The sequence below is a fragment of the Chlorocebus sabaeus genome, chromosome 3 (genome assembly GCF_047675955.1).
Source record: "Chlorocebus sabaeus isolate Y175 chromosome 3, mChlSab1.0.hap1, whole genome shotgun sequence".
In the NCBI taxonomy this organism is placed as follows: domain Eukaryota; kingdom Metazoa; phylum Chordata; class Mammalia; order Primates; family Cercopithecidae; genus Chlorocebus; species Chlorocebus sabaeus.
Window position 1 is genome coordinate 21,831,577 of NC_132906.1, and position 26,382 is coordinate 21,857,958.

The window sequence follows — 26,382 nt, forward strand, 5'->3', positions numbered from 1 at the left end:
AAGTTCTATGCATGTCTTCCAGGACCTCTGGAAAATGAAGTTGGGTATGGAAATTTCAGGGAAAAAAAAAAAGTTCTAAGTACAGTGTAATGAAAGGTTAATACTATTTACATCTTGCCATCTCTTTTTACAATATTAATTTCACAAATACAATTTTAGCATTTCCAACCAATAAATTAAACAACAGCATATTTTCTCAAATGGCAGGAATTCTCAGCCAGGAAAAAAAGGGAGTAGAATTTCTTAAGTGGGTTATGTCTCACTTTGCCAAGAAGGGTAGAAGTGAAAAGAGGTTTTTATAAATTATATTTTCTATGGGTCTTGTATTATCATTTTTATAAACAGATATTTTCCATGCAAGTGGAATTTATTCACATGTTCTTTCAATTTAGTAATCTTTCTGATGAGCAAACTGAGCTGTAGAATGTTGAACATTGTTTCATCCTACTATGACTGCCATCCTTTGGCTTGTTGAATATATATTCTTGTGATAATTCTAAGAAACTATGACTAATGGATTTTTATCCAGAATTTTAAAACAACAAAAAATTCTTTTAAATTAAATGAAAAATACATTCCATTCCCTTAACTTTTCTTTTTTGGGGGGATTACACATTCTCTGCTAAAATTTAGGATGGAATTTCTAACAGTGATGGCATTGTTCGGTAACTAACAGTCTTTTGTGTGTGTGAAAAATTCTAAATGAATGGAAATGATCTCAGAAATTTTATCTTGAAAATGTTTGCCTATAGTATTTATTCAAGTGTTGTCCATATTTTAGGAAAGAATTTAGAAAAATGTCCTTTTCATAAAAATATGCAGTTCTCTCGTGTCTATTTAAAAAGGAAGTCCCTCTCCTACCTCCAGCATACACACTTGTCTCTGGGCTATCAATAGAAGCTAAAGAAAAAATTAAAGAAGCACTGGCTACATGTCAAATTCTGGGTTAATAGGGAAGAGAAGGCTGGTTGGCAATCTCCCTTCCTAGTCCTTATCTTTTCCTCCCCTTACCTCTCCTGTGCTAGGGGTGCTAGGGTGTCTGGACTCTGTAACCTCTTCCTCTGAATGGAGACAGAAGCAGGAAATCAGGTGCCCTGCACTTTAATGTCATATTAGTCTTTCCCTTGAGTGAAACCTAACCATTAAGAGGAAATAAAATGATATATGTAAATGAATATCGTCACTTGGAAATCATCATTCTGGGTTACAGCACCAATACACCTGTAATCTTAAAACATCCTTTTAATAGTAATGAATTTGTCAAAAAAGTATATTAGAAGAGCTATATTCAGATTAAGTTTACCACTGGCTTAGGTTTTTTTAAAATTAATACAAGTTGCTTAAGATGGCGAAAGGCCCAACTTTTGTGATTCCTTCCACTATGTATCATCCTGGAGCAAAACTCTTAGGGGAAAACTAGGGATTCGTGAAGTAAGATAGCGAGGGTTTTTGTTGTTGTTGACGTTCCCATCAGGAAGAAGCTTATGTTATTGGATTTACTTGAGAGTGTACAACCGCCCTTGAAATGAAACATCACCTACTTCCAACAAGTGTGCTCTCTTCCTAGTTCACCCTAATTAAGTAGGCTTCCCTATATTCATTTTGTCTCTTATACAAGCATCCTTGAGACTCTTTGTGCTAAATTATTTATGTCTATGTCTCAAGTATTAAGAGCACACTTGAAATTTAAGATTTTTCTAAGTTCCTAACACTTACTGGCTTTGTTTTTTGCCTAGACCTGTTAATCTAATTTTGTCTTCTCAACACTTTTGGGAATAATGCATTGATTATCCTTCAATTTTGCATTACAGTTTCTGTATGAAAGATTTCAAATTCAGGTTTCAACGTATTTGAAATGAAGTTGCTGATTCCTCTCACTGGAATTAAGACCTACACTTAACTTTTCTCACTCTTCTTTATTCTGTTTCAAAGTTTGATGAGTACTTTCTCAAACTGTATTTGAAGCTTTTAGAATCCAGTACTATGACCAATCTTCCTTCTGCTAAGGCATTGGTGGTCTAATTATTACTTTTTTTTTTTTTTTTTTTTTGAGACGGAGTCTCGCTCTGTCGCCCAGGCTGGAGTGCAGTGGCCGGATCTCAGCTCACTGCAAGCTCCGCCTCCCGGGTTTACGCCATTCTCCTGCCTCAGCCTCCCGAGTAGCTGGGACTACAGGCGCCGCCACCACGCCCGGCTAGTTTTTTGTATTTTTTAGTAGAGACGGGGTTTCACCGTGTTAGCCAGGATGGTCTCGATCTCCTGACCTCGTGATCCGCCCGTCTCGGCCTCCCAAAGTGCTGGGATTACAGGCTTGAGCCACCGCGCCCGGCCTAATTATTACTTTCTTAAAAAAACTAATAGGGGCCCTGATATAAAAAGAAAAGAAAAATATAGAGTGATTTCAGCAGATCTATTACTAGACATGTTTTCTTATGTTCCTCGGTAGCTTGACCCTCTTGTCTGGTATTCCTGAGAGAATGGGCCTACCCACAGAGAAAGGGAGAGGGAGGGAAAGAAGTCGCAGGTTTGCTGGTGATTTGAGCTGAGTCCACCATGCAACAACTTGAAGGCAGACAGATTGGCAGAGCAGTGAGTTGATTTTATAAAGTAAGATCCCTAGAAAGAGTTTACAAGGTGTTGGAATTCTACCACATTTATAAATAAATATGCCAGATGAGAACCCAAGGCCATCAGCAGATCTATCATTATGATGGCTATTGATAAATATCAAAATTTGATCGTTAAGAAAATAGCACTAATAATCTCATACTGGGGATAAGCACCACCACAGAAAAATTCTACTTAAAAACATATGTGAGTTAAGACTGAAAAGCATTTCCCTGCTGATTCCACATGTCCACAACAGCCTAGGCAGTGTGCAGATGGCCAGCGGGGCAGCGATAGGGAATGTGTGCCAACATTTCTGACAGGAACTCTATTTTCTGAGGATTTAGGCTCAATTATGAAAGTCTGCTGAAAATGAAACTTGGCATAAATATTGTAGTTTAGTAGAATTCCATCAAATACAACAAAAATGAAGATTAAGGAGAGGAAAACCCTATAAACTCAACTTTCAGAAAAGACCAGAGCATTGCTAAGGAAAACCAAAGGAAGTTCTCAATACTTCTTAATTAATCTTTTCATGAGGCAAATTACACTTGGGAAGTGGTGAAATCATTTACAGTCTAATAATTTCCAGCATATGGAAGGGAATAAATAATTTAAAAGGGTAATGATTGAACCTAGAGAAGGTTGTGTCAGTTCTACAAATAGTTGCTTTTACTCTTGAATTTTTAAAAGTTCAATTTTCTTAGTGGTGGCATTGGCCCAGGCCACAATCATATACAAAAACATAACTGACCAAAAAAAAAGAAGGCTTTAATCTCTTAGAATAGCAAAACAGAATTTGAGAAGAGCCTAAACTCTAAGATACACAGCTCTCAAAATTTTACCATAAAGGACACTTTTTTAGAGCTCTAAGCAAGTTGGGAACCCTAAACACAGACCTCCATTTTAATAACTCTTGGGAATGGATGTTCTCAGTTAACTCTAATCTTCCATTTGTTTATAGACCTCAGTTTTCAATTACAGGAGGGCTAAGCATTGAAGTGTTGGAGTGTTCCAATAGATGAAAGATGATTAATAGAAATTTTAACATATTTCCAAGTCAAATGACCATGTAACTTCTACAAATACTACTGTAATTTCTACAAATATTTGTTACTTTGTTTATTCATTTAATAATTCAAAAAGAGATTTATTGAGCACATGCTAGGTAAAGTACTCCATAAAACACAAGCCTAAAATCTACCAAAAATACAAACATATATTCATTCGAGAATTTTTGATAGCTCTCATTTCGTGAAGGTACCAGACACTAAACAACATTTAACTTGCGATACATCTGAAACCTTTAACAATATACTAAACTTTAAAAAAATGCATATTTTTCTAATGTGATTCTGAAACAAAGAGGCAAAAAGAAATTTTTTATTCGTCTAACAGAAGAGAAAAGATCTCAAAAACTAGCTGACCTCCCAGATAATGAAGTGTAAAAGAATGTGCAAAGGCACTTCAAAAAGTAACTCTCCTGGACACCAACTGAACCCTTAGAAGCTAAAGGGGGAAAATAACCCCTTCTTCCTTCTTTTACTCTCTCTAGTTTGTCTTTGTTCTGTTTCCCTTGTCATTTCCTATTCTTCAGACGCAATTATAGTTGACTGAGATAATAACGCATAAAGCTACATTAGAAACTACTCATGGAAAATTCAATAGAAAAAGATAGAGGCACATTCACCAGAAACAACAAAACAGAAACACTGTTGAGAAGAAGGAAGTGAGAGGTTCTTGTAGCAGAATGCACAGAACAGATATTTCCCAAGTGCCTCTTCTGTGGTAGGTGGGACGCAGCAGCATCGCACAGCCACCTCACATATCCACTGTAAAAGAGGAGATGTGGGTGCAGGCAGGTGATTGTCCAGAAAAAGCAACAGACTGGCTCCATTACGAGGAAGTGAACACACTTCATTTGTGGAAAACTATGTAACAATTAACCACTATGAATGAAACAGATCTCCATATATTAACAGAGAGAATTCTAAAAATACATATATATATATAGAGAGAGAGAGAGAGAAAAAACAGGTTTCAAAGGTATATATTCAGTATGTTCACATCTGTGTAAACTTAAAAAATACCACACACATATATATATATTTATGCACACATATATATGTAAAAGTATTTTAAAATATTTAAGTATTTAAAAACACTGCACATATATGTGTATATATACACATATATATACACACCTACATAGAGAGATTAATTACAACTATATATGTGGTAAATGGTATAATATACAACAACCTTATTATCGTGATAGTACCTCTGGGAAAGAAGAAGTAGATATCTGAAGAACATTTAAAAATTTTTAAATATGGGGGTGAATACATATGCTTTGCTCTTTTCTGTAGGTTTAAGCTACTTGACAATAAAAATTTATTTTTTTTGAAATTTGTTGTTTAAAAAAAGAAAGCTGTAGAAATTGAGACAATTAGAAGGAGCTGTTCCAACAAAGTCTAACTTTCTTATTTCTGAGCTGAGCTGGGAATATACAGGCTGATTAGTTTCCATCTTCAGAAAGAGAAACAATGGAGACTTACTGCAGAAGAAAAGATTATCCTTGCAATGAGAAGTCAGTGGCACTTTTGACAAATGAATGGTCATTTCCAGGTGGAAGTGAATTATCTGAATGTAGTTATATTGAATCCTCCAGCTTTAAAAGAATGTTTCGACTCATACATTACTTACATGAGTTACTCTTTTTCTTCCTTATGGAGTGTGAATATGAGGTTTAAGGGACACAGTTAATAGATGCCAAGTTTTCATTGTTTCTACAAATGTATATAGAGTCTGGATTTTGGAATAGCAATTGGCACGCTTACAAGTAAGTGTTGATTAGCTGGGCAAGATTACAATTAATATTACTTTTTAAAGCTCCTCACAAAGACTTCCTTTTCTTCAAAATTGCCAATAAACATTTTCTAATATAATCCCCAAGGAGGTCATTCATTGGGTGCTGGGGGACTTCAGCAGGAAGGAAACCTACTAACATTTTACTAATTTTGGATCATGTGTAATTCTTAGAATTAATGGCAAGGAGCCAGAGAGGTTTTATTTTATTTTTTTTCATTTTTTAAATCACAGTGGAAAATAAGCCTGAAACATTTCACTAGTAAGGCAAGAGTCACTTGAGATATATAATTAAATATAAGGGGTAGAAATAAATCACAGACACAAGTGGTATTATACAGTGTGCATTCTTCTGAAAAAGCAGACTCCATGCATGAGGATTAGATATACACCCACAACAAGAGGGCATATTGATCTATAATTTTCAATATTACATCCTTGTATTTTTTATTATATGCTATTTTTCAACTAGTAGAGGAACGTGTTCTCATAAAGCTAATACTTATTCTTCCATGTTTATACAGCTAGTAGTGCATTTCAGGAAATGAGAAATTCTGAGAAGCCAAATATAACTTGATGTCCTATGCAAAAAAGAAGACAAGACAGGAAAATCCCCATATTTTAAAAACCTGACTCAAGAACTTACTCATAAAGCTTTAAATAATTAAATAACACAACATAATGAAAGTCTTTTGATATTATTTTTTCTGCCCCTATAAAGGCAGCCTTTTCATAGATGATACATCTTATCATGTAGTATTCCTCATTTTACTAGAAATCAAAGAAAAGGATCTTTTAGTCCAGTTCTCATTTTCAACACTGTACTCATTGTGTGCATTTTGTGGAAGCTGAGGCAGATATTAAGTGTAATTCCACTATAAAAATTGAGATATCCCTCCTGGAAACTGTATTGTTAATTCATGAATTCTTCTCATTTTATTATTAAGTAACCTGTGTACCAGGCAACTCAATGATTTCTTAAATCAAAGGAAATGGTAGTGAATAATAATTTGGTTTTTCATGGAGAGGCTGTATTCATATTGTATCACGGCAAAAGTCTCAAGAGGTCAGAGCTATTTGTGGGGAGAAATTCCCCAAGCCTTTGGAGGAGAAATTCCCCAAAGCTTTTGGGGGAGAAATTCCCCAAAGGTCAATTGTTTCTATGTCCTCTTCTTTTAGTTTATAACTTTACTTGAACCCTTAGAGAAATCAGGAGAAACAGAAGTTGTCAAGTCATTTCCCCCATACTCTGCATGCATAAAGGTGGAACTGGGTGTTGGCAACAGTAAGTAAGTGAGGCAGAAAGCAGAAATGTTGAGGGGGACAGCAGGAGGTGAGGCTAAGGATGTTGGGACTAAAGGGATAGAGAGAGGTTAGGCTGTAATCGAGGGCTCTTTGAGCTCCCCACAAACTGATCCTTGAATTTCTGAGGAAGTTTGTGGCCTGGAGCAGAGAGAGCTGAAACTATGGTGCCTGTTGAAAAGCAAGTGAAAGGAAAAACAACAACAACAACAACAACAACAACACACACACACACACACAAACTACCTTATGACTTACCTTTTCCCAGTCTTCTCGCAGATTTCAGATTTTCTGCCCCTTCTGTTCTCAATAACTGACCTGTCATCTTTGTGGTATCAGCCCCACCACTTCTCCTGAGGTCCAAGCCCGGCTGTTCCCTCCATCCCCACAACTGTCCTCCCTCTGCCATTTTCCCGTACTGAGTTATAATATTATCTTCCCCTCATCTATGTCCCTATATCGAGAAAAATGATCTCCTTTAAACACCAAACCAGAATTTCCGATTCTTCAAAAGAGTCTATCCATCCATTTATGTATGTTAGTGTATTTCTAGGCAGCTAAAAAATAAATGTAAGCTCAGAGTAGAAGTACAATAGAGTGGAAAGAGAATGGTACCCAGAGTTAGAGAAAGGGGGCTACACCCAGTTCCATCTTTCTGCCTATTTTGGCACTGTCAGCTTGAAGTGAAGTGTGTGTAGTCTGGGCAGTTGCAGACCTCTACTGCTGGACAAGAGAAAGAAGGTTTGAAGCTGGTTATTACAATAACTGGGGTTGGAGGAGATGTTGGCCTTTGGTTTCTGAGAACCATGGTTACTATTCTTTTTTTTTTTTTTTTTTCTTTTTTGAGACAGAGTCATTCTCTTGTTGTCCAGGCTGGAGTGCAATGGCGTCATCTTGGCTCACTGCAACCTCTACCTCCCAGGTTCAAGCGATTTTCCTGCTGTAGCCTCCTGAAGTAGCTGGGATTACAGGCACCCACCACCATGCTCAGCTAATTTTTTTGTATTTTTAGTTGAGACGGGATTTCACCATGTTGGCCAGGCTGGCCTTGAACTCCTGACCTCAGGTGATCCACCTGCCTTGGCCTCCCAAACTGTTGCAATTACAGGCGTTAGCCTCTGCGCCCAGCTGGTTACTAAACATTCTAACATGCAGGGACAATCTTGCATCGCAAAGAACTGTCCCACTTAAAATGCCAATACTGCCCTGATGAAGAAACATCAATAGATGATTTTTAACGTTCCTTCAACCTATTTGGCCTTCAAAACTTAAGTGAAATGTAGGGAACTTAAGAGACTCAGGAAAGAACTGTGAGGATAATTAAAATGTTGGATTATTCAAATTTATAGGAAAAGTTTTTAAAATGAGCTTATCTCTCCCAAAGAGAAAAAGGATGATTTAAGAACTGAGACTATGTTGATGATACGGGGGAAGTCTGACCAATAAATTTTCTTTTTCCATGGAAACATAAATAAATCAAGACGCTATGGGGTCAGAAATTACATTGGCTTTCTTGAGAAAGACTTGAAATCATAGATGCAAGAGAGGACATTACAACTGATACCACAGAAATAAAAAGGATTATGAGAGACTACAAGGAACAATGATATGCCAACCAATTAGATAACCTAGATGAAACGGATACATTTTCAGAAACATACAACATACAAGACTAAATAAAGAAAAAATAGAAAGCCTTAACAGACCCATAACTAGCAAGGAGACAGAGTCAGTAGTTAGAAATCTTCCAACAAAGAAAAGTCCTCTATCAGATAGCTTCACCAGATAATTCTACCAAACATTTAAAGAAGAATTAATGCTAATCCTTCTCAAACTCTTCTAAAAAGCTGAAAAGGATGGAGCATTTCCTAACTCATTTTATGAGGCCAGCATAAGCCTGATACCAAAGTCAACTATGCCACAAGAAAACTACAGGCCAGTATCCCTGATGAATGTAAGTGCAAAAATTCTCCACAAAATACTAGTAATTTTTTTGCTGGCAACAAATACTAGCAAACCAAATTCAACAGCAGTATGCAGTACTCTCTCTATACTACATATATTATATAGTATACATATATATAATATAATATTTTATATTTTAATAATATAATTTTTTATTTTTATATTTTTATAATTATTTTATATTTTTATTTATATAATTATTTATTTATTAATTATTATTTATATCTTTATAATTTATATTATATTTTAATATTTATATAATTCTTATATATTATACATAATAGATCATATATATCATATATAATATACTATACATATTATATATTATACATATTATACATTACATAATATATTATAATAGATATATTATGTATACTATATACATATTATATATTATACATTATACATATATGATACATATATCATATATAATATACATATGTTATATATAATAGATAACTTATATAATATATAATGTATGCAATATATAATATATAATGTATATGTATAATATATAGAATTGATATATAATATATAATATGTATTAATTATATATAATTTATATAATTAATATATATTATAATATAACATATATTAATTATATAATAATATATAAATATATGTTATATATAAATATATATTATAACATATTATATATAAAAATTAATATATATTATATATAGACTTTCAGTCATGCAAGATGAAAACATTGTAATATATAAAGTTACAGTAGTGAGAATGGCATGGTACTGACATAAAGGCAGATACATGGACCAATGGAACAGGATAGAGAGTCCAGAAATCCTCCCATATATAGAGGGTCAAATTATATTCAACAAGAGTTCCAAGACTCCACAAAAGTGTAAGAACTTATTCTTCAATAAATTGTGTTGGGAAAGCTGTATATCCACACGCCACAGAAAAAAATTGGATCCTTATTTTATACCATACAACAAAATCAACCCAAAATGAATTAAATAATTAAATATAAGATTTGAAACTACACAACTACTAGAAGAAAACCCAGGGAAAAAGCTCCATAATATTTGGTCTTGGCTGTGATTTCTTAGACATCACAAGAAAAGAACAGGTAACAAAACAAACATAGACAAGTAGAATTATATCAGATTAAAGGCTTCTATGCAGCAAAGGAAGCAATCAGTAGAGTGAAAAGGCAACTTACAGAATGGGAAAAAATTTGCAAACTATATATCTGATAAGGGGTTAATATATTAAATATATAATAAACTCCTACAACTCAACTGTAAAATATCCAAATAATATAATTTTAAAAAGGGCAAAGGACTTGAATAGACATTTCTCCCAAGAAGATATACAAATGGTCAACAGATACATGAAATGATACTCAAAATCACTAAATATCAGGGAAATGCAAATCAAAACCAAAATGAAATGTCACCTCTTAAGATGGTTATTATTTAAAAAAATAGACAAGTTTTAGTAAAGTTGTGGAGAAACTGGAACTGGAGAAACTGGAACCCTTGTACACAGAGGGTAAGAATGCAAAATGGTACTTCTGCTATGCAGTATGAAGATTCCTCCACAAATTAAAAATAGAACTACCATATGATCTAGCAATTTCACCTCTGGGTACATATCAAAAAAACTGAAAACAGGATCTTGTAGAGATATTTGCACACTCATGTTCACTGTAGCATTATTTGCAATAGCTAAGATGTGGAAACAACGTAAATGCCCACTGACAAATGAATGAGTAAACATGGTCTATATGTAGAACAGAAGATTATTAAGCCTAACAAGGAAAATCCTGTCATATGTGACAACATGGACAAACTAAAGTCATTATGCTAAGTGAAACAAGCCAGTCACCGAAGGAAAAATACTGCATGATTTCATTCATATGAAGTACCTAAAGTAGTCAAACTCATAGAATAAGGTAAAATTATAGTTGCCAGAGCTGAAGGGAGGAGAAACAGGGAGTTGTTTTACAACGGGTATAGCATTTTAGTCATGCAAGTTGAAAAAATTGTAAGGATTTGCTGTACAACATGGAGAGAGTTAGCAACACTAAAGTATGCACTTAAAAATTGGTTAAAGGGTAGGTTTCATGTTGTGTGTGTGTGTGTGTGTGTGTGTGTGTGTGTGTGTTTTAATCACAATAAACTAAAAAAAAAAAAAAAAAAACTAAGAGAAAAAGGAAATTGGATCCCTGGGTATGAAGGTTTGAAAACAAATGGATTTTTATTGGTTTCAGACAGTTCACGCAGAATCTTGCTTGTAGACTAGGTAGGAGCATTTAGGTAACTTCTCACGTCGTGCCCAGCACTTCTGTTTCTATGGATACAGTTATTAGGTTCCAACACACTGTGATATCCTACTGAATTGACAGGTTAGAAAGCTGAGGATGGAGGCACAACTTCCCATCTACCCCATACCCTAGTAAATACCCCCTGCCTCACTGTTCAATGGGGGTTAATCATGAGGCCCAACAACGAAGGGTACAGTGGGAAAACTGGAGTCTAGCCCAGCACTACAGTAAAATCTGATTCTTAGGAGAAATAAAAGAAATAAAAAAAGTAGAACCACAGTAAAGGGCTACTAAGGGAGAAAGCATTTGTCACCGTGGACAGAATAAAAGTACCACCAAATGAAATAAATGCCTATGGGAAAAGATGTGTCATGCTAGAAAGTACTGTGCTGCTTCTCCTTTGCTCTTCATTTAGTTTTTATCCATTCAATGTACTAAGCCTTATCCTATATCCTGTTTCTTTTCCCAGCTTTGAAAGATGCATGGACTGAATTTAGCCCTTGGTTAGGTCTTTGTCAGAAAGTACCTTCAAAATAAAAGTGTTTTACTTGGTACTATCTCAACAGCAAACATGTATTTCCAAAATGAAATGCTTGCTCTGCTAGCAAGCTTTTTCCTTGAGTAAGCAACAATATTGTTAGTAATTTTTCAAACTGTTAATACACATACACACATACATACAAAACGCCAAACAAGTCCTATTCTATCATTTATAAATCATATGGTGAATATCCTCTGGTAGAACTAAATGAAAACACTCAGGGCACTGAGTTTTATCATATGAAAAATGATAATACTAGTTGATATTGACAAATTCAGTTTTGATTTTCAATGTTTCAAAATATAATTTATCCACAAGGTCTTAAACAATTGAAAGTACTTAACTAAATCTGATATATGTAGATGCTTGGCATAAATTTATTGAATCTATTCAGCTAGAATTTACAAACACAAAAATAAAATTTGTTTTAAGCCAACGTGGGGTATATTTTATTTCTAATATCCTTGTTGCATTCCACAGAGTATACACAAGTAAGTATGACAAGATATTTATTTTCATTTATATCTGACTTTCAATGAAATTAAGAAATGAAAATGTTTAAAATCTACTCCCAGAGTTCTAACTGAAATAGAGTATAAATATTTTCCATTAAAAAATATCCCTCAAAGTTAATATCTTCAGTAAGAAAAATGAAAAAATTAACACAAACCTTAAAACTGCCAGCAGTTCAGAAGATAAATGTGTTCTTTGGGGACTTGATTGAAACCATATATTCATAAAAGTCTTTTAAATGGATGCTCTTCACAAAGGAACTCCCATGGAAGACAGCGTGGTTCTGACATACCAGAGGCTTCTGGAAGCAAAGAAAAGCACACCGTTAGGAAATGTCTAAAGTACCATTACTGTCTGTAATGGTATTATTATCACTTGTATGTATTATCAGCATGATGTTATTAATTTCTATCAATTTTGTACCCTAAATCATCTTATTCATCAATGGCAGAGTGGGACAGTAATCTTTCCATATTGTATTTAGACATTTCTAAAGGTCAGGAGTATTTATAACTAAGCAAACTTCTGCTTTTCCTCTTATCTAGGCTGGGATTCAATAACTGGGCAAGGTATGAGCACAAGAGCGGTGACGGTATTTACTGAGTGCCTACCAGATATAAGGCTGTGTGCAAGTGGCTTTTAAATCTGGGATCTTTAATATAAAAACACTGTGACTGAAAAGTATTGGCTCCATTTTACAGATGAGAAAACTCAATGCACAGATTGCTGACCTCAGGCTTAGAACTTGTAACCATCAAAGTTCAAAGGCCTCAGGTCAGGTACTTTCCCTCATCTCACTCTACAGCCTTGGTGATTTAGAAAAATATTTCCCAAATAGAACTGACAAGAGAACAGATAATGCTGCAACATACTAAATTAATTCAAATATTACTAATTAATTAAGAACTTGTCTTGCCTAATTTGCTTTAGTTTTATATTAAATATTGTCTTATTGAGTCAGGCCCACATAAATACAAATGCCCAGCTTTAAGCAGTATATTTTTTTCTCCCAACTTTTCTTCCTTAGGCAAAGAGAGAGAACTTGCTGGAAACTGAGAAGCTCCTTTGTGTTTGGTGTGGGATTATGTGCAGTGTTACATCAAGGCTGGCACTGCAAACTTCTCATTTTCCTCTGGCCCCTCCATGTGACCCACAGTTCCTCCACTGTCCTGATGAATGGGAACACTTGGTTCTCCTGATTGCATCAGGAACTGAGCCCACATCTTCTGTGGCTATCACTGAGTGATATTACTGTATCTCGTTGTGGCTACATCCACTTTAATGGCTGAGGGTGACAAAGCAAGGGCTCTAGTTGGGTTTCCATTCTCGTTTTTAGTCAACTATCTCTATGTTTGTTTCTGATGGTTCCAGTGCCAACACAGAGACCGCCCCCCCCCCCCCAACTTACCCACCACCAGCTGTCCCAGTACCCACTCTCACACTGTGTTGCGGGGTTACTGCTCACCAAATAAATGCTTCAACACATCCCTTGAAATAATAGCTTTGGATGCCATAGACTTTGTCTGTCCTGAACCTTTTAGCTCATGGCCCCGTTGCACGACCAAAAGTCCCTTAGATAAGACTAGAAAATGATGGAGCCAGGAAGGTCATGCATAACTTTTGAAATTTTTAGTTTATTGGATTTTTGGCCACAAAAGCTTCAGTCATGAATAAACAAGGGAAAATGATTGATGGTATTTTCAAGTTCTACAGAACCAGAGCCTAGGATTATTACACAAGGAAAAAGGAAAAAGAACAGGAAAACAGAGCTAGTTTATCTTTGCATGAAAGAAGAAAGGCGAGCTTGAGAAAGAATGAGGAAAAAAGACTTGAACCAATGGATCTAAACTAAGTGAGAGGCATGTGAAATGAATAGCAACACTTCTTAAAACCTCATACACTAGCATTCTGTTTACTTCATACCACTCAAAAACAAATTATCAGGCCGGGCACAGTGGCCCACGCCTGTAATCCCAGCACTTTGGGAGGCCAAGGCAGGCAGATCACTTGAGTCCAGAAGTTCGAGACTAACCTGGCCAAGGTGGTAAAACCCTGTCTCTACAAAAAATACAAAAATTGGCCAGGTGCGGTGGCTCATGCCTGTAATCCCAGCATTTTGGGAGACCGAGATGGGTGGATCATGAGGTCAGGAGATGGAGACCATCCTGGCTAACACTGTGAAAGCCCATCTCTACTAAAAACACAAAAAATTAGCCAGGCGTGGTGGCAGGTGCCTGTAGTCCCAGCTGCTTGGGAGGCTGAGGCAGGAGAATGGCATGAACCTGGGAGGCAGAGCTTGCAGCGAGCCAAGATCACACCACTGCACTCCAGCCTGGGTGACAGAGCAAGACTCCGTCTCAAAAACAAAAACAAAAACAAAAAACAGAAATTAGCCGGGTGTGGTGGTGCACACCTATTAATCCCAGCTATCCAGGAGGCTGAGGTATGAGAATCACTTGAACCCAGGAGGTGGAGGTTGCAGTGAGCCAAGATTGCACCACTGCACTCGGACCTGGGTGAGTAAGTGAGACTCTGTTTCAAAAAAAAAAAAAAAAGTTAGGAAATAGTAGTAGTATTGTTGTATAACAGATCATGGGTGTTACCGGTGATGGAAAATGTGTTCTGAAGCTCAGAGGAATTGGAGATCCTCTCTGTTGGGGATGAATGGAATCAAGAAGGCTTCAGTGACGAAGATAGCATTTAAGATCAACTATAAGTAAACACACAGACATGATTAGGCATTTATAGAAATTCTATTACAATTGAAAAGCCAGAATATTATATACTTTAGAAAAAAATAGGTTCATGAAATTAGACATTATTTTCCAGGATTTGGTATGAAAATAGATACCTAACCTGACAACACAGCCAGGTAATAGTACAAAGAAAATCAATGTACTGCTACCAAGAGAGGTACACGATCCCATGGGGTCCTGTTCTATTCAACTGTAATCCAAAATGACACCATGGCTTTTAATGGAGCTTGGCAAGCTCTAGACATGCCAATTTTAAACTTAGCCTCAAATTTAAATCATAGGGCTTGAGACTCAAATCTCCAATGTGACCTTTCCTGGGTATTGTTCAAGAAAACAGGTCTGTCACTGTGGACAGAAACCACACGCCCTTTTACTCTGGAAAGTATAATGAAAAGATGTACTGTATTTTTACAAGCACAGAGCCACAAAATGATGGTGGCTATAATTCCCTAGAAGCAATAAAAGCAAAGACTGTTTGATTTGTAACATTCATTTAGAAACGTCTTATTGCATTAATGAACATTCTTATTTCCCCCATATTTGGGACTTTAATTCAAAAAAATCTTGGCAGGAATCTCATCATTTATAAGCTTAACATATAGTTCCTCTGAATACAGTCATTTTGCAAGGGTTCACTGAGCCACACTACTTCGTCCTTGCCAGACCCATACAATATTGTACTGAACAGAGGAGCTAAAAGCCCACAGTGGCTTGAATTCCCCTATACCCTCCCTATTTCCCAGCCAAGGAAGGTCTAATCAAGGAGAGTTCTAGGGTTGAAATGTGCTCAGGTGTTGCCAATGTGATAGTATGATGAGGTACAGCCTTTAAGAGATGATTAGGCCAGGAGGACTCCTCCCTTATGAAGGTGATCAAGGCCCTTATAAAAGAGGCTTCACACAGCATTCAGGTAGCTGACCCGTCTGTCTTCCACCATGTGCAAACACAGCAATACTCCCCCCTCCAGAGAAACCATCTTGGAAGTGGAGAGAAGCCGGCACCACAGACAATGGAATCTTCTGGTGCCTTAATCTTGAACTTTCTAGCCTCCAGGACTGTGAGAAAATAAATGTTTATTCTTTATAAATTACCTAATCAATGGTATTTGTTATAGGAACAACAAACAAGGCAGAAATTGGTACCAGAGGAATAGGATGATGCTGTAATAAATACCTAAAAATGTAGAAACAGCTTTGGAATTGGGTAATGGGTAGAAGCTGGAAGGGTAATGGGTAAATGCTGGAAAAAGCCGTACTGTCACGAACAGAACATTAAGGGCAATTCTGGTGGGGGCTTAGAAGAAGCAGAAGACTAGGGAAAGCCTGATTTTCTTATGGATTACTTAAGTGGTTGTGAACAGAATGTTGGTATAAATATGAACAGTACAGATTATTCTGTTGAGATCTCAGATGGACATAAGGAACAGGGTACTGGAAGTTGGAGGAAGGGCCGTCCTTGTTATAAAATGGCAAATAATTATGCTGAATTTATAATACATTTTATAATCCTACCCTAGGACTCTGTGAAATGCACAACTTAAGAGCAATTAACTAGAATATTTGGTGGAGTAAATTCCAAATTTTCCATTATCTCAAATTGTGAGCATTTGGGAAATTTTCAGCTCGGACATGTGGAGCATAAAAAATAAGTTTATTTAGAAGAGAAAACCAAGGGCATGACCAAGTGACTGTTTGGTAAGGAGATTAATAGGGCTAGAAGAAAGCCAGGTGTTATTCATCAAGACAATGGACCAATGACTTTAAACACATTTTGAAGATCTTTGAGGCTGCCCCTCCCATCACGGACACAGAGTGCTAGGGCTTTGAGGGCAGAATGGTTTTGAGGAAGGGACCCAGGGTGCCTGGGGGATCTGGGGACTCACTGCCCAGGGCAGTCTCAAGTCTCTACTCCCCACATTCTGGTACAGCATTCCTCAGCCTCCCCAGTTGTGGCTTGAGTGGACCCAGTTGCAGCTGTAAACCTTGGCAGCCTCCATATGGTCATAATTCTGAGGCTTACAGAGTGCAAGAGCCATGAGGCACGGCTACTTCCGCCTAGAAGTCAAAGGATGTCTCAGGCAGTCTTGGGACCTAGGCAGGAACTTGCCTGCCACAAAGGTGTGGCCATGGCAGAGACCCTTCACTAGTGCAATGATTAGTGGAACTGTGGGGTCAGAGCCACTGCAGAGAGGCCTCAGTAGGGCAAACCTTAGTGCAGCCATGGGGGCAGGTTCACTCATAAAATCCCATTATTGTAGAGCCACAGCATGCATCTCCAGCCTGAGAGAGCTACAAGGGCTGAATTCCAACCGGTGAGAGCTTCTTCATGGGCTATGCTCAACAATGTTGTCATAGAAGGGTCTCCTGGAGCCTTGGAGACCCAACCCACCCCAGTGTGTCTTGAAGGGAAGACACGAAGTAAAAGATTACTTTCAAGTCTTAAGATGTAATGTTTGCCTTGTTGGGTTTTAGACTTACTTGGGACCTGTTACCCTTTTCTTCTTTGCTATTTCTCCCTTTTGGAATGGAATTGTCTATCCTACGTCTGTCCCATCATTGTATCTTACTTTATTTTTGAGACAGAATCTTGCTCTGTTGCCCAGTCTGGAAGGCAATGTCAGGATGTCGGCTCACAGCAACCTCCACCTCCTGGGTTTAAGCGTTTCTCCTGCCTCAGCCTCCTGAGTAGACAGGTGCTTGCCCCCATACCCGGCTAAAGTTTTTGTGTTTGTGGTAGAGACAGGGTTTCGTCATGTTGGCCAGGCTGGTCTCGAACTCCAGGCCTCAAAGTGATCCACCTGCCTCGGCCTCCCAAAGTGCTGGGATTACAGGCATAATCCATTGCACCCAGTCCCACCATTGTATTAATATTTTAGAAGCGCACAACTTGTTTAACTTCACAGGTTCATAGCAGGAGAGCAATTTGCCTTGAGATAAATTGTGCCTTGAGTCTCACCCATATAGGATTTAGATGTGACTCTGGATTTTAGACTTTGAGTTGATGCTAGAACAAGTTTAGACTGGGCTACTGGGATGGAATCAATGTATTTTGCATGTGAGAGGACATAAATTTGGGAGAGGGGCTAGGGTGGAATACTATGGTTAAAATGTAGCCCCTTCAAAATTCAAGTGTTGCCAATGTGATAGTATTAAGAAATTGGGCTTTTAAGAGGTGATTAGGCCATGGGGACTCCTCCCAGGTAAATGAGATTAAAGCCCTTATTAAAAAATGTTTCACACAGCATTTGGATAATTGCTTTTCTGCCTTCTGCCATGTGAGGGCAAAGGGTTCCTCCCCTCCAGAATAACCATCTTGGAAGACAGCTTCCCTTTCCAGAAAACTGAACCTGCCAGTGCATTCATCTTTAACTTTTCAGCCTCCAGACCTGTGAACAAACAAATTTTTATGCTTTATAAATTACCCCATCTATTGTATTTTGGGATAGCAGCACAAATAGACTAAGAGAGTGAGCCTGTAATAAATACAGAGTATCCTTCTTTAATCCTTTCACTGAAAACCTGTCAACACTATTTTCCATTCATTCCAACTCATGACATCACAATTTATGCACTACCATTGTGTCAGTTCATTCTTAGATTGCTATAAAGAAATACCTGAGGCTGGGTAATTCATAAGGTAAAATTTATTTTGGCTTATGGTTCTGCAGCCTATACAGGAAGCATGGTGCTGGTGTCTGCTCCTGGTGCAGCCTCAAGAAGCTTACTATCATGGTGGAAGGCAAAAGGGAGCAGGTTCATCATATGATGAGAGCAGGGGCAGGAGAGAAAAGGGAGAGGTTCCAGACTCTTTTAAACAACCAGATCTTGCATGGACTTAGTGAGAATTCGCCTATCACAAAGGGGATGGTGCTAAACCATTTATGAGGGATCCACCCCTCCGTGATCCCATCACGTCCTACCAGGCCCCACCTTCAGCATTAGGAATCACATTTCAGTGTGAGATTTGGAGAGGACAAACATCCAAATCATATCAACCATAAACTTCTAGCTAGTATTTATTCTTGTAGTTCATCCTGAAAAGAGCCCAAAATGAGTCATCCTCAGGCTATAATGGAGATAAACATTTGAACTAAAGTGAATACGGCAGGGCACTGTGACTCACGCCTGTAATCCCAGCACTCTGGGAGGCTCAGGCAGGCAGATCATTTGAGGTCAGGAGTTCGAGACCAGCCTGGCCAACATGGCAAAACCCCGTCTCTACTAAGAGTACAAAAATAGCCAGGTATGGTGATGTGCTCCTGTAGACCCAGCTACTTGAGAGGAGAAGGCAGGAGAATGGCTTGAACACGGGAGATGGAGGTTGCAGTGAACTAACACCACCGCACTCCAGCCAGGGCAACAGAGTGAGACTCCATCTCAAAAATAAATAAGTGAATGAATGCAGAGATGAGATAATTCTTAAGATGTAACTCAAATTATGTACATCCACTACTCAAGAACTTACAAGGGCTCCCTATTTTCCAAAGATCAGACCTAAGTTCTTCACCAGAAATATCTGCTCCGACCATCCTCTGTAACCTCAAAACAGACTATTTCGGGCCAAAACCCTTGGATCGAATAGAAATAGTCTCCTCATTATGTTATATAGTGAATCTCAACTAGAGGTGCATCATAGGTGCATGGGGTGTCACCTGTGACAAAAGTGATACATGACATCTCTCTTGTCCTCTTTCTCTGATCAGCTGCTACTTTGTGAACCACCCTGTGGAGAGGCCCATTTGGAAAGAAACTGAGGGATGTTTCCAAGACAACAGCCAGTAAGAAACTTGGGCCCTTTGTCTATTAGCCTATGAGAAACTAAATCCTACCAACAACCAATGAGCTTGGAAATATATTCTGTCCAAATGGAGCAGATGCTGCTCTAGTTGAGATGACTGCAGGCCTGGCCATGGCTTTGACTGAAGCCTTATGAGAGACCTGGAGCTGGAGGACCCAGCTAAGGCATGCTCAGATTCCCAACTGTTGTTTAAGCAAAATGAAAATAGGGGCCACGCCTGAAAATTCCTGAGCAAACAAAACCAGAGGCCTTAAAAATAGCCTTAATCTTGCTTAAATTGCCAACATAAGCAAAACTTAACTCAGGTCACTTCTCATAAATGCTTACGTTAGAACTGAAACTTAACCCCAGTGCATTATAAGCAGCTAACGAACATAATTACGTTACTAAGGACTTTCCAAGAAGGTACCAAAGAAAAGTCCGTTTTGTAATTGCAAACCAGTCAAATAATTTTATTTTACCTTAGCATTTTCCCAATAAATACTTGCCTCATTCTGTCATTGAGACACTAAACCTCTTGCAATCTGGTGTTCTCCATCCATAAATTGTTTCTTACTCAACTCTTTAAAATTTTATGTCTTAAATTTTAATGCAGTGATAGTTAATTTTACGTTGTCAACTTGGCTAGGCCATGGTACCCAGATAGTTGCAAACACCAGTCTAGATGTTACTGTGAAGATGTTAAAATTAACATTTAATTAGTAGACACTGAGTAAAGCAGATTACTTTCCATAATGTGGGTAGGCCTTATCTAATCAGTTGAACTGCATAAGGCAACACAGATTGAGGTCCCCAAGAAAGGGAATTCTGCCTCCAGACTGTCTTTGGATTTGAGCTGTAATATTAACTCTTCCCTAGATCTCCAGCCTGCTGGCCTACCCTGTAGATTTTGGACTTGCCAGTGTCCATAACTACATTAGCTAATTCCTTAAAATATTTTAAAATTCTCTCTCTCTCTTCCTCCTCCCCCTCCCTCTCCTGTTGGTTCTGTTTCTTTGGAGAGCCTTGACCTTTGAGATAAAACTGATAGGCTCTATATAGAGAGAGATGTATAAAAAGGGATTTATTAGGGGAATTGGCTCACTTGATTATGGAGGCTGAGAAGTTCCATGATAGGCCAGCCATCTGCAAGCTGGAGAACAAGAGAAGCTGATAGCAAGGCTCAGTTCAAGTCTGAAGGCCTTAGAACAAAGGAAGTAGTAACTCTCACACCAAGCCCAAAGACATAGGAGCCTAGAGGCATTCCTGGTGCAGCTCCTGGAGTCCAATGACAAGAGTCTGGACTTCTGATATTCAAGGACAGAAGGAAAAGGGAGTTCTGACTCCCAGAAAGAGCAAGAATTAACCATTCCCCTGCCTTCTTTTTCCATCTGGGACCCCAGCTGATTGGATAGTACCCGCCCACGTTGAAGGCAGATCTTCCCCATTCAGTCCACTGACTCAAGTGCTAATCTCTTCTGGAAACACCTTCACAGATTCCCCTAGGGGCAGCCCTATCGTTCTAATCAAATGCCAAAACAGTCCATCCAGGTTTCCCTTTCAGCAGGAGAAGGACAAGCTCAGTGCCTACTGAAGCACTGAGAATAATTAATACTTTACCAGCTATCTGGGTATCCCTTTGTTTTAGTCTATTCTCACGCTGCTATAAAGAACTGCTCGAGACTGGGTAATTTAGAAAGGAAACAGGTTTAATTGACTCACAGTTCTGCATGGCTGGGGAGGCATCAGGAAACTTATAATCATGGCAGAAGGCGAAGGGGAAGCAAAGCATCTTTTTCACAAGGTGCAGGAGGGAAAATGAACAGAGAAATTACCAAATACTTATAAAACCATCAGATCTCATGAGAACTCACTATTGTAAAAACGGCATGGGAAAAACTGCCCTTATGATTCAATTTCCTCCATCTGGTCTCTCCCTTGACATGTGGGGATTATAGGGATTACAATTCAAGATGCGATTTTGGGTGGGGACACAGTCAAACCGTATCACCCTTAGACCAGTCACACTGACACCCAATCAACCATCACAGTAATCACAATTAACTAATATGAAGACTCACAGATACTGTGAGACTAATATGACAGCCCTCCCATCACACTTATCACATTGAATTATAATTTTTGGATTCTTCTCTAATATGGTAAGCTTCATGTTCTGTCAAGGCAGAGACCACGTACATTATGTTTACAAACAAATCTTGTACTGTGTCCAGCACAGTGCACTACATTCTTATTAAACAAATGAGTAAAAAATAAAGCTTCACCAGCAGTGTCTTCATATAACCTAAGAAAATGATGGAACAGTCCCCTAACTAACTTATTGTTTACAATTTATTTGTACCTTTATTGAAGGTACCTTTAACAAATAGTAAATTACTTTACTATATCGACCACTACTCTTAAATATTGTCAAGGTCATGAAAATCAAGGAAAACCTAAAACCGTCTCAGATTGGTGGATACTAAAGAAATATGATCTCTGTGGTATCCTAGACTGGATCCTGGAACAAAAAGGGGACACAGTTGAAAAACTAGTTTAAAAAAAAAAAAAGAATAAAGTATAAACCATAGTTAATTGGATTGTATAAATGTTAATTTCTTAGTTTGATAAACACACTATGTTTAGGGACAAGCAAGAGTAATTCAGAAACATCTTTGGTAACAGCTGTAACCACTTCTTCCAAAAAAGACACAAGTTGCCCATAGAAAAATAAATAATAAAGGTCAATATCCACAATACAAAGACCCTGGACACAAATCCACTTACCCACAGACCCTGACACCTGACCCACCCATGGACCTCATCAACAGCATCAGCTGCAGACCTTGTCAAATGTCCTGCCCAGAATCTCTTTCCAGGATTACTTGTGAAGGGCTTTCCCTGCCAAAGTCAGTCTATAAAGATGGAGAGAGTTGACTGCTTCTCAGTTGCACACACACCAACACAAAGATACAAGGATCACAAAGAATCAGGAAAATGACACCACCAAAAAGACAAAATAAAGCTCCAGGAACCAACCCTAAAGAAATGGAGATCTATAACTGCCAGACAAAGAATTCAAACAATTATCTTAAAGAAGCTCAGTGAGCTAAAAGAGAACAAATCAGGAAAATAAATGAACAAAATTAGAAGTCCAACAAAGAGATAGAAACCATAAAAAAGAACCAAATAGAAATTCTGGAGCTGTAGTTACTACGACTAAACTAAAAAACAGTTTCAACAGCAGATTCAATTAAGTAGAAGAAAGAATAAACTCAAGGACATGCCATTTTGAATTATTAGAGAATAAAGAAAAGTGTGAGGAAATCCCACTAGACTTAAGAGCAGGCAGACTAATCAGCAAGCAAACTAATATATGGATTAGCAAGTGACATCAGCAAGCAAACTAATATATGCATTATGGGACGTTCAGAAGAAGAAGAGAAAAAGGAACAGAAAGCTTATTTAAAGAAATAATGGCTGAACTTTTTAAAACTTGAAGATGATAATGGACATTCAAATTCATGAGAGAACTCAAATAGGTGGAACCTAAAGAGTTCTAGGAGAAATTAATCTTAAATTGTTAAACGTCAAAGACAAATTTGAAAGCAAGAGAAAAATGACTCATCACATATATAAATCTCCATACAAGTATTAGCAGATTTTTCAGCAGAAATGTTGCAGGCAAGATGACAGCGGGATGTTATATTCAAAGTGCTGAAAGAGAAAAAAAGCTGCCATCCAGAAATACTATATCTGGTAAAAATGTCCTTTAAAAATGAATGAGAGACAAAGATGTTCCAAGACAAATGAAAATTAAGGAAGTATGTCAACACTAGGTCCTCCTTATAAGAAGTGTGAAAGGGAGTTCTTCAAGTTGTAACAAAAGGATACTAAACAGCAACATGAGAGTATATGAAAATATAAATCTTGGCTGGTAAAGGTAAGTACACAGACTAATAAATAACAATGTATATTGTAATGGAGATATATAAATTACTTATAATCCTAGTATAAAGTAAAAAGACAAAAGTTTTAATAAGTATAACCAAAAATATTAATAATGCACAATATAAAAAGTAAATTGTCACATCAATAACAGTGTGTAATAAACATGAAGTTTTTGTATGTTATTCAAGATATGTTATCTTAAACTGTTATAAGAAGTTTTATGTACACCTCATGGTAATTACAAAAGTATAGTAGATACAAAAGATAGAATAAAAGCTTATTACTACAAAAGCTCACATAATAAAACAGCAAAAAGAAAGAGGAACAAAAGAACTATAAAACAGAAGACAACTAACAATATAACAATAGTATTTTACTTATCAATAATTTAAGTGGATCAAACTTAATAAATATATATAAAATATATTATAAATAATAAATAAATATAAAAATAAGATTCAACTATGTGTTGTCTATAAGAGAAGCACTTTAAGGACACACTGACTGAAAGTAAAAGAATGGAAAAAGATACTCCAAGCAAATAGTAACCAAAATAAAGCAGGGGTAGCTATTTTTAGAATATAGAAAATGCCTTTAAGTCAACTGTCACAAGAGACAAAGATCGTTATATAGTGAAAAAAATAACTTAAATAATAAATAAATAAAAATAGTTCAACAGGAAGATAACAATAGTTGTAGACTTCAATAACTCACCTTCAATATGGATTGATCATACAGAAATTAAGGAAAACAGCAGTCCTGAATAACACTATGTACCAAACGGACCTAACAGAATGTACAGAACATTCTACCCAGCAGCAGTAGAACGAACATTGTTCTCAAGTGCACATAGAACATTCTCTAGGATAGATCACATGCTTGGTCACAAAACAAATCTTTATTTTATAAAGATTAAAATCATACCAAGTATCTTTCTGACCACAATGAAATCAAACAAGATATCAATAACAAAAAAAGAGAAAATTCACAAATACATGGAAATTAAAAAACACACTTCTAAACAACTATTGGCTCACAAAAAGAAATGAAAAGGAAATTTACAAAATATCTTGAGAAAAATAAAAATAAAAAATGTACTAAAACGTATTGGATGCGTCAGAAGAAATAAGAGGGAAGTTTATAAACAGCTACCTTAACAACAACAACAACAAAAACTAAAATGAATGACCTAATTGTATGCTTTATAGAACTAGAAAAAGAACAAACCAGGTCAAAAGCTAACAGAAGAAAGAAAATATTAAACGTTAGAATAGAAATAAATGAACTAGAAAATAGAAAAACATTAGAAAATAATAAAACAAATAGTTGGTTTTTTTAAAAGATAAAATACACAAGTTCTTGCCCAGACTAAGAAAAAAAGATTCAAATAAGTCAAATAAAAGAGGGACCATTATAACTGATGCCACAGAAATAAATAATATCATAATAAACTATTATATGTAACAATACATACCAACACATTGGATAACCTAGGAGAAATGAATACATTCTTAGAAACACAGGACCTACCACACTGAATCATGAAGAAATAGAAAGTCTAATCGGATCAACGACAAATAAGGAGACCTAATCAGTAAACAAAAACCACCTACTAAGTAAAAGCCCAGTATCAGATGGTTCCACAGGTAAATTCTATCAAACATTTAAATAATTAATGCCAATATTCTTAAACTCTTTCAAAAACTAGAAGAGGAAACACTTTCAAACTCACTTTATGAGTCCCGGCACCCCAATACAAACCAAGACAAAGATTCCATGAGAAAAGAAAATAGGCCAATATCCCTGTTGAACATTAATGTAAAAATCCTTAACAAAATAACAGCAAACCAAATTCAATAACGCATTAAAAGGGTCATACACCAAGACCAAATGAGATTTATTCCTGGGATGCAAGGATGGCTCAACATATGAAAATCAATCAATGTGATACATCATATTAATAGAATAAAGGATAAAAATCACATGATAATATCAATAGATGCAGAAAAGCACTCTATAAAATTAAACATGCTTTCATAATAAAAACCTAACAAATTAGGTAAAGGAGGAACTTAACAAAATAAAGGCCTTACAGGAAAAGCCCATAAGTATCATCACACTCAGTGGTGAAAAACTGAAAGATCTTATTGAATCGGGAACAAGGAAGGATATCCACTCCTACCATTTATATTCAAATGAGTACTGAAATTATAGCCAGAGCAACTAGGCAATAAAAAGAAATATATATATATATATTTTTTACTTTGTAAAGGAAATAATTGGAAAGAAAAAATAAAATCATCTGTTTGCTGATGACATGATTTTACATACAGAAAACTCTAAGAAGTCCATACACAGAAAAAGTGTTATAACTAATAAATTTAATAAAGTTGCAGGTTATAAAAATCAACATATAAAAATTAGTTCTGTTTCTATACATAAACAATTAACTATCTGAAAAGGAAATTAAAACAATCTCACGTACAATAGCATCAAAAAGAACAAAGTACTCAGGAATAAACTTTACCAAGGAGGTTAAAGACTTGTACACAAAAACTAAAACACTGATGAAAGAAATTAAATCATACACAAATAAATAAATAAAAATCCCATGTTCATGGAAAAACTTGGGATATCAAACAAAAATATTTTGATTTGAAGAATATCAAAATGTTCACACTATCCAAAGCAATCTACAGATTCAATGAAACCTCTATCAAAATTCCAGTGGCATTTTTTTTACAGAAACAAAAAATACAATCCTAAAATGTATATGAAACCATAAAAGACCCTGAATAGCCAAAGCAATTTTG

At 36.6% G+C, this 26,382-nt stretch overlaps 1 protein-coding gene across 5 annotated transcripts in view; it reads right to left on the reverse strand.

The window, feature by feature from the left end:
- ENOX1 (ecto-NOX disulfide-thiol exchanger 1) overlaps positions 1 to 26,382 on the reverse strand; it is a 582,538-nt gene that overhangs the window by 272,031 nt on the left and 284,125 nt on the right. For all 5 annotated transcript variants that reach the window (XM_037986753.2, XM_037986751.2, XM_073013850.1 and 2 more), the window contains one exon: positions 12,244 to 12,387. The gene's annotated coding sequence lies outside the window, so the exon portion shown is untranslated. The remainder of the gene's footprint in view (positions 1 to 12,243; positions 12,388 to 26,382) is intronic.